Below are 9,650 nucleotides of genomic sequence, written 5' to 3' on the forward strand. Positions count from 1 at the left end.
TTTATTTTTGTCTTTATTTCCCCGTCCGAATAATAGTTTTATGTATAAGTCTTTTACTCTTCACTATTTTACTATTAGGATAAGTCTATGCTTTCAAAGTTTGTCATAGTTGAGCTATTCTCTTCATTTCTATTTTTTTAAATATTATGTATAGGAACACTCTTTTTTTTTTCTTTTAGTTCTAGCTTATCTTTTTAATACTTGGCTGACCTTAAACACATTCCTAAGCCTTTTGGAAACTTGTTCTTCTCATTAAGCAAGATATGCTAAATGCTTTCTAAAATCTTTCCCTGTACGAAATTCTATGATGTTGTATGCATAGTCTATTTCTTTAATTCTACATATAAGGAAATAAATTCAACTTTCTAGTCATAGCTCAGAAGCCAGAGGAATTTGAATAAGCATCTCTAAGTGGAGTCTGCACTCCCATTCTCACTGAAGTACTATTTATATCTTAGACACAGAAGCAAATTAAATGTCTGATGATGAATGAGTGAACAAAAATATGGTAGATAATAAAATTGAATATCATTTAGACTTAAAAAAGGGAAACCCTGTGTTTTTTACTTGCTTGTTAAACCTGGCGGACTTACATTCTTTGTAAATGCTGCTAAGCTTAGTGTATTTTATTCTTAAAACAAGAATATTAACTATTCAAATTATGAATGTGAAGCATGTTAGAAGTATGCTTAACATATCATAACTTTGAAATATACTTGGGAATACTAATTCATAGTTCCTGAATCTTGAAGGATTCAAAAGCCCTCTACATAATTATAAACTGTGTCACTGTTAGTAGATAAATGTACTCATGGAAAACAAAAATAGCTCTTTGCCCCATCTACTGTGAGAACCGTTCTCAGCAATCAGACAGTCGGCATCCCAGAAGATGTAGGCATCCCTCTGAAGGGGCGCACAGTCATGTGAAGGGCCCTCCAGGGGAACTCTGCGGAGGGACTTCAATCACATCGATGTAGAGCTGAGTCTTCTCTGGAAGAAAAACAAGAGGCTCTGGGTTGACAAATGGCAGGGAAATAGAAAGAAACTGGCTACTGTCAGAACCATCTGCAGGCATGTTCAGGCCATGATCAAGGGAGTTACACTGGGCTTCCATTACAAGATGAGGTCTGTGTACGCTCACTTCCTCATCAATGTCATTATCCAGGACAATAGGGCTTTGGTTAAAATCCAAATTTTTTGGGGGGTGAAAAATACATTGGCAGGATGAGTACATGTGTTGCTCGTTCTCTCTCCCTCAAGCCCTGAAAGATGAATTAATCCTTGAAGGAAACTCAGCAGCTCTGATTCAGCAAGCCACAACAGTTAAAAAAGAGGATATTATAAAGTTTTTAGCTTGTATCTGTGTCTGAAAAGGGAACAGTGCAGCAGGCTGATGAATAAGACCTAAGTTACCCAGCTGCAGAAACAAGATCCTGAATTATAAGTACAATTTGGGGTGTCTTTGGGAGCAATAAAAGACTTATATTGAAAAAAAAAACAACCCAGAAATACTCAGTAAAATATTGTTAATCAAAATTAACAACACGGACGGAGAATCACATGTCACAGCAGGATTTAGCCTGGTAGAACAGAGAAGACTGGCTCAAAATTTAAAAATTATTCAGTGTCACACCATTGAAGAAGTACTATCACACTGTAGAGAACGCCTTTGAAATTTCAGCACACATCCATGGTATAAACTCTAGATAACATAGAGTGCACTGATGCAAATTAGAAACTCTCATCTCAGACGCTAAGATGAGGAGTAAGGCAAGGGGCTCTCATCCTATACTCTTCAACATCATCCCCAGTCTTAGCTAATTTAGTGAGACAAGAGGAAAAATGAACTTAGAGAGGAAGAAATAGAATTGCTTTTACTTGTGGATGATAGGACTTTATATGAAATCAGAAAAAGTAATCCTAGAACCAGAAAGTGAATAAGGTTGTGAGAAATACGGATAATGCATAAAAGTGAAACGTTTCCCCAAATACCGGCATGAAACAAGTAAAATATGAAATGAGAGAGAGAAAACATGAATAGTTGGAGGATAGCAGAGGAATTGGAGGGGAGTGAATCAGGGTAGATGTATTTTAATGTATTAACATACATTATATGCATGTATGAAATTCTCAAAAAAGCAAAAACAATATTGATGAATGAAATCAGAGAGGTCAGTGGAATGTGAGCTACCATGTTAAGGGTCACGAAGACTTAGTACATTCAGTACTCGTGACATCATTTCTTTCTTACTTGATCTACGAATTCAGAACAACCCAAGTATAGCCTTGTAAGGAAATGTGCTTAAAGTTTTGAAATCATACACATAAGGTTGGTAAAAATAGTAAATTTGGGGCTGTATACTTTATCGTAATTAAAAAGCCTTTCATCCCAGATAAGGAGGAAAGAATAGAAAAATGCAAAGCAGATACATGAATGCCCACACACAGATCATGTATGAGCCGATGGCTTTAAAACGCTTGAAGGGTTTATTTAAAATCAGAAGAGCTCAGTGATGGCAATGTAAGTCTTTATGGGATCTAAATCTCACGAAGAGCAAGTGCTGAGAGCCTGCTGGGAGCAGCGCTGTGCTAGCTCTTTGTCCTGTTTATTTCATCTTTTAGTTTTACATCTTACTTACTTATTATCTGCTGGTTAAATTATTTAATTTCGCTGTGTGTGTGAGATCAAGGCATATGCATGTGCATGTAGGTAGAGCCAAAGGTCAGAGGATAACGTTCAATAGTCAGTTTTCTCCCACTGCTCTGTGGCTTCTGGGGCTCAATCTCAGGTGTCATGCTTGATGAGAGGCACCTTTACTCGCCGAGTCATCTTGCTAGCCTTCTTTTCCCTTTCAAGGGTTAGCCTTTGTGTTCAAGAGAGTTCTATTTCAAAAGATGGCAAAATCAATAAGCATCTGTATGGAAAGAGAACAACACAATTAATTAATTATTAAGTAATGATTGGTAGAATATTGAAAAAAGACAGGAGCACAGATAAAATTATACTGCATTTTTATTGTCTATATTTTTTATTATAATGAAGGTAGAATGGCTCTCATGGATAAAGTAATTGTTGAAAGCAGGAACTAAGAATGTGGGGAAAAAACATGAGAAAAAGAACTTGATATCTAATTAAATTTGGTTAAAAGGTTTATGTTTAAAGAAATGGGAGAAAGCAAAAAAATGAACAGTGACTGTAGTTTATGGACCATCCATGGGTTTTATTTTTCTGCTCACGTGTCTGTGTTTTGCAAGTTTTTAAGAGATGAGCAATATGCATTTCACTGTCAAGAAAAGATACTCAAAACAGAGGGGCAAGGCAGAAGACAGCCCCTGTGAGGCTGTTTGCTCTTCCAAGAAGCCTGTTCTGTCCTCTCCTTGCTCCCTCTCCCTCAAGCATCTCTGCATCTTTCCTTTGTCCTCCTGCTCCCACACTCAACTCACTGTGTGGGCAGAACTGGAATAAGACAGTGATGTTGACGAAACAGTGTGTGATACCATCGGGAAGAAATTAAGAAGTAGTTTTAGATGAAGACTGGAGGATTTGTCAACAAGTTGGAGAGCATCCAGAGGACCAAAAAAAAAAAAAAAAAAAAAAATGACTGAAGACCTGAGGATGGAGGCTGGCTGGAGAGAAGAGATGAAAAGACAGTGTGTTTAACTTGGCCACACCGTAAGCAGAATCTGAAAAACAGCATTGGAGCTCAATCAAACCACCAACAACTGCCAGGCAGATTCCCATCCTGAGTGACCTGGAGAGGTCAAAGCCGACTCTTAAAATGTCCAGTGATTTTTAGTTCAACCTGAGGTTAAAGACCATATCTTCCACAAAGTACAGACGGCTTTGCATGTGTGCCAAGAGCTTGTCTTCGGCGTGCCTTCAAGATGCAAACATTGTGTAGAGGAAGCAAGCCTCTAAAATTTTTGGTGACAGAAAATGCTGACACAGCCAGATACATTTTGTCAGGTTTGTTCATTATAACTGCTCTGAGCATGAAAAAAAAAAAAAAAAAGTTTTATTCCTCCTTCTTCTTGTGGTTTATTTTTCATGCTTGTTTTGTGTTTATTTGGGGGCATATCAAGAAAGAGTGATGACAGAAAATAAGAAAGAGATAAATGAAAAAAAATGAGTCTTGGGAGTTCTGGTGAGTTCTGTGAGTGAGATCAGCCGGGGAGATTCCCACAGAGAGGGTGGGCTCATCCACAGCTCCAAACAATAACTGCATTAACATAAAAGCCAGAGCAGAGGATGGTAGCACCATCTACACAGGTGGGGAAGGAGGAGAGGACTCCTGTGTCCTGGGCTGGAGTGCCACCTGGGATCTTGGCACATTTGTGCCTCTCAGACTGTCGAAATGCACCACAGCCCTGTGTAAAGCAGCTCCTGCTGCTGCCTTTAAACTCAATTACAACAGAATCATAACACTTCCCGTCTTCCCTTTTCTCCCTCCACCCTCCCAGGGCTCCTCACACCATGCTCAGCCCCACCACTTTAGAGCTGATAGCTCTTTTTTCTTTGTTATCGTTATATGTATGTATATAGGTACATATGCATATGTATGTATATGCTCACGTGTACATATTGCACATGTATGCATACATTTATCCTAGCTACTGGATCTGGTTTCAGGGCTGATGGCTTTATACTGGACGGCCAATAAAAGGGTCATATCCCCAAAGGAGGCTATTTCTCTTCCCAGCAGTCATTAGTTGCAGTTCTTTGTCTAGGGGCGGGACCTGGCAAAATTTTCTCCCTTGCATGTTTACATGTCCATTGACATATCTGTTTTCATGGTTTAGTTTACACAGTCATTTCTAGGAGAGACTGTTTCACAGTTGATTTTCTGGTGTTCTGGTTCTTACATTGTTTCCACCGCCTCCTCCCTGAGCCCTAGGTGTCGGAGCTCTGTCGCAGATACATACCTTGAGCATGGCCTTTCCGTGACCTGTTGATCTATGCGTTGTGTCCAGGTGTGGTTTTCTGTGGTGGTCTCCATGATGGGGTAATTATTGTTATTGTGGCAATTATGCTTGTCTGTAGGTGTAAGGATAAGTTTCAGAATATAGAAAGAGATTACGCTAGTCTAATAAAGCAGCTGTCGTACGGTCTTTTGTAAGGTCCATGACCTCACTAGGTCCAGGCAGCTTTCTAGGATTCCAGTACCAGGCACAATTTCCCTCCTGTTGAGTAGGCCTTAAGTCCGATTACATAGCCATTGGTTGCAACCAACATGTGAGGCTGAGGTCTCCATCAACAATCTCTATTGCTTCGGGAGCCAACGATTTGAAAGGAAGTTTCTCATGTCTAGTACTGGTGTTTTTGTTAATCTACTTTTTCTCGTGGGGGACATTGCCAGCCCAAGTGGTTTAGCTTATGTATATATACATTTTAGTTAAATGCAAAGTGATAGGATTCCTTGAGGCTTTCTCAAATAGTCTTGGTGTTACTTGTCTGTGGTCTCCTCTCTCCCTTCTGTATTGTGGAATCCCCTCCCAATTCCATTCTCTACTTTATATTACTTGTATCTTCCTATTCTCCTCTAAGGCTCCCCCACCTATGGTCATTTTATACTTTCACGGTTTCTGTGGTTATTCCGTATTGTGTATTCACATCTGAAGACTCGGGAGCTGGGAACCCCAAATGAGAGAGAACGTGGGGATTTTGGCTTTCTTTCTTTCATTCATTTTTTTTTTAGATTTATTTATTTATTTATTTATTATGTATATACTGTTCTGCCTGCATGTGTGCTTACATGCTATAAGAGGGCACCAGATCTCATTATAAATGGTTGTGAGCCACCATGTGGTTTCTGGGACTTGAGCTCAGGACCTCTGGAAGAGCAGTCAGTGCTCTTAAACTCTGAGCCATCTCTCCAGGCCAGACTTTTGTCTTTCTGAGTTTGAGTTACATAACTCAACATAATCTTTTCTAACTCCACCCATTTACCTAAAAATTTCATAATTTCATTTCTATTTACAGCAGAATTAGTATTCCAATGTGTCTATGCACATTTTCATGAATACCTCATCAGCTGAAGGGCATTTAGGATGTTTCGGTTTCCTTGCTATTGTGACTATGAACACTGAACAATGAACACTGCTGAACAAGTCCTATGGTCATATACCAAGTGGTTTATCTGGGTCTTATGGTAGATTTATTTTTAGTTTTTGAGGATTTTCCATACTGATTTCGAGAGTAGCTACACCATTTTGAATTGCCACCAACAGTGACTGAAGATTTCTCTCTCTCTGCAACCTCATCAGCATTTGTTTTCAATGGTTTTGTTGATCTTAGGTATTCTGGCCAGGGTGAGATGAAATTGCAATGTTACTCTAATTTCTAAGGATAATGTACATGTCTTGAAGTATTTCTTTGCTACTTTTATTTCTCTTATTCAGAACTGTTGAGATACTTAGCCATTTTAAAAATTGGGTAATATGTTTTCTTCATTCTACATTTTCTGAGGTTTTTTAATATTTTGCATATTAGCCTTCTGTCAGATGTATAACTGATGTAGAGCATTTCCCATCATGTGGGTTTCTCCTTCATTTGTGTGATTGTTTCCCTAGATGTACAGAACCTTTTTCACCTAATGAAGGTCCAGTTGTCAGTTGTTGGCCTTAATTCCTTGAGGCTTTATCAAAGTCTTTGATAATGGAGTCTTGTATGGTACTGCCTGTGTTGTCTGCGAGTAATTTTACTGCTTTATGTTTGAAATTGATGTCTTTGATCTGTTTGGATCTAATTTTGTATAGGATAATAGACACACATTCATATTACATTCTTCTGCATGTGGACACCAGTTTTCCTGGCAGCATTTGTTGAATGCTGCCTTTTCTCCAGAGTATGTTTTTTGCCTCTTTGTAAAATATCAGATGGATGTATATACAAGTACCCTCTATTTTGTTCCATTGATCTACATGTTTGCTTTTGTGCCAGTACTCATTATAGCTCCATAACATATTTGGAATGGCAATTCATCCAGTATTTCTCTCTCTCTCTTTTTCCTCAGGATTGCTTTGCTGTCTGGTATCCTTTCAGCTTATTTTTAATATGCCACTGAGTTTTCATAACAGATAGGAAAACAAAAGCAAAGAAAATTTAGTCTGGAGCTTTAGAGCTTCACATTTCCTCTTGTGAGTCTCTTAAAAACGGCTATGACTTCCTTATATTGGAGGAACTCAGTTTGTCTGATAGGGGATGCCAGGCACCCTGTGCTCTGGAGAGTTAATACTTGGCTCATTTTATTCATATGATAAAATGCTTACAAAGAAGTAAGATATGATTAGAGCTTACCCATAAAATTTGAAAATTTCTACTTTGGCTCCTTCATTCTGAAGCACTCAAGCTCTATCAAAAAAGGATACTACAATTCAGAGACTTTATGGATTTGATTGGGCGCTCATTTTCAACTTTTCCTCAGACTCCAAATTACTCTTTGGGTCCAAGTCTGGTGGAGGGATACTCTGAGGCATGCAGCTGTGCTAACGGTTTCTTGCTTCTTTGCAAATGTCACTAAGATAACATAAAACATTTTTTTCCTCTTTCATCTTTTCATGGTTTGATTGCAAAAATAAAAAAAGACTTAAATAAAAAGGTTAAACATTCCCAGTCCATATTGATTAATTTTTAATTTTAATGGGAATGCTTAGTTCTGCTCGTCATACCAATAGGGTAGAGATTAGAGTATAAACAATGTATTATGTAGAAACACAATTCTGTGATATTGACTTTTTAAAAAAATATTTATTTCATGTATGAGTGGTCTGTTGAATATGTACCTGCACACTAGAAGAGTGCATTAGATCCCTTTATAAATGGTCATGAGCCACCATGTGGTTGCTGGGAATTGAACTCAGGACTTCTGGAAGAGAAGTCACTGCTCTTTGCCACTGAGCCATCTCTCCAGTCCTCCTGATATTGACTTTTATTGTGGTGTGTCTTTTCTCTTTATTGGAGATGCCCATTCCTGAAGACCTACCGAATTATTTGCTTGCTATTAGAGATGAGTTATTTTAGATTTAAACAGTGATCCTTTTAAAATATGATAAGATCAGGAATATGTTTGCCTGAAGGCAACACTTAAGAAGGAAGCAACACCCTGATAGGGGAGGTTCTCCTCTCCTTTCTGATCTTAGTCTATCAGTTCTTGTCAAAAGTGACTGCATTGTCCTCTTCTGTGGCCTGGTAGGGCTGCTCCCCCCTCAGGGGAAGTGATCAAAGAGCAGGCTAATCAGATTATGTCAGAGGCAGTCCCTCTTCCCATTACTATGTAACCCACTTGGACACTAACCTGCCATGGGCTACATCTGTGCAGGGGTTCTAGGTTATCTCCATGAAGTCCTTGGTTGGAGTATGAGTCTCTGGGAAGTTCCCTGTGTTCAAATTTTCTTGTTCTGTCGCTCTCCTTGTGGAGTTCCTGTCCTCTCCAGCTCTTACTATTTCCCACTTCTTACATAAAATTCCATTCACTCTGCCCGACAGTTGGCCATCAGGCTCAGCATCTGCTTTGATAGTCTGCAGGGCAGAGGCTTTCAGAGGCCCTTTGTGGCAGGTTCCTAGTTTGTTTCCTGTTTTCTTCTTCTGGCTTTCAGAGGCCCTCTGTAGCAGGTTTCTAGGTTGTTTCCTGTTTTCTTCTTCTTCTGATGTCCATCCTTTTTGCCTTTCAGGATGGGGATTGAACATTTTAGTTAGGGTCCTCTCTCTTGCTTGGTTTCTTTAGATGCATGGATTTTAGTGGGTTTGTCCTATGTTGTATGTCTATATGAGTGAGTATATACCGTGTGTATCTTTTTGCTTCTGGGACAACTCACTCAGGATGATCCTTTCCAGTTCCCACCATTTACCTGCAAATTTCATGATTTCCTTATTTTTCATTGCTGAGTAATACAGGAGGGGAGGAGGGAAGGGCTTATGGAGGGATACAAAATGAATAAAATGTAATTAATAAAAAATAAAAAAAATTAAAAAAAAGAAGGAAGCAACAGAGGCCTGGGTGAGTGCTTTGGGGTCACCACCAGCTGCTGGCTCTTGACACGCTTAGGAGCCCATCTTGTTCCATTCACTCTTTCCTCATGTGACTGAGACCCTGTGGTTTAATCTGGATTGACCCTGTGTGAAGAAGACAGAGCTGCAGCAGCAGGAGCAGCAGTATCAGGCCTGGCTCCAAAGCATCGCAGAGAAAGACAACTTGTTACTTGTTGGCAAGCCTGCTTCAGAGCATTATGATGATGAGGAAGAAGAGAATGAAGATGATGAGGGCAGTGAAGGGGATTCAGAAGATGACAAGAACATGCATGACATGGATGAGAAGAATGATGTTAGAGAGGTCAATGAGGTGGACATACATGGAAGGCAATGAACAAGATCAGGACCAGTGGATGATCTAGGTAGACAAGCCAAGGTGGCCTCAAAGTAATTCCAGCTCACCCCAACCTATTTTGCATCCACAGCTTCAGCCCCTCAGCCTCCACAACCAGCTTGTGGATGTAGTGCCTAAAGCTTTCCTTTAGGTGCTCTCTCAGATACTGCTTGGACAAGATCTCCTTGGGCCCTTCTAGGCCATCAGTCTTCCCTTGAATTCCTAGAGCCTGAGTCCATCCCACCTTCCTGGCTGGTACCTCATTCCTTGGTTGCCAGGTGTGGTCCC

General features: G+C 39.6%; 2 pseudogenes; both read left to right on the forward strand.

Moving 5' to 3' along the window:
• The first annotated feature begins 674 nt into the window (after window positions 1-674).
• Window positions 675-1,401, forward strand: LOC129674054 (60S ribosomal protein L9-like; annotated as a pseudogene).
• Window positions 1,402-1,758: 357 nt separating this feature from the next.
• Window positions 1,759-9,390, forward strand: LOC129674055 (anaphase-promoting complex subunit 15-like; annotated as a pseudogene).
• The last annotated feature ends 260 nt before the right edge of the window (window positions 9,391-9,650 follow it).

The sequence above is a fragment of the Psammomys obesus genome, unplaced genomic scaffold (genome assembly GCF_907164565.1).
Source record: "Psammomys obesus unplaced genomic scaffold, mPsaObe1.curated_primary_1811, whole genome shotgun sequence".
Lineage (NCBI taxonomy): Eukaryota > Metazoa > Chordata > Mammalia > Rodentia > Muridae > Psammomys > Psammomys obesus.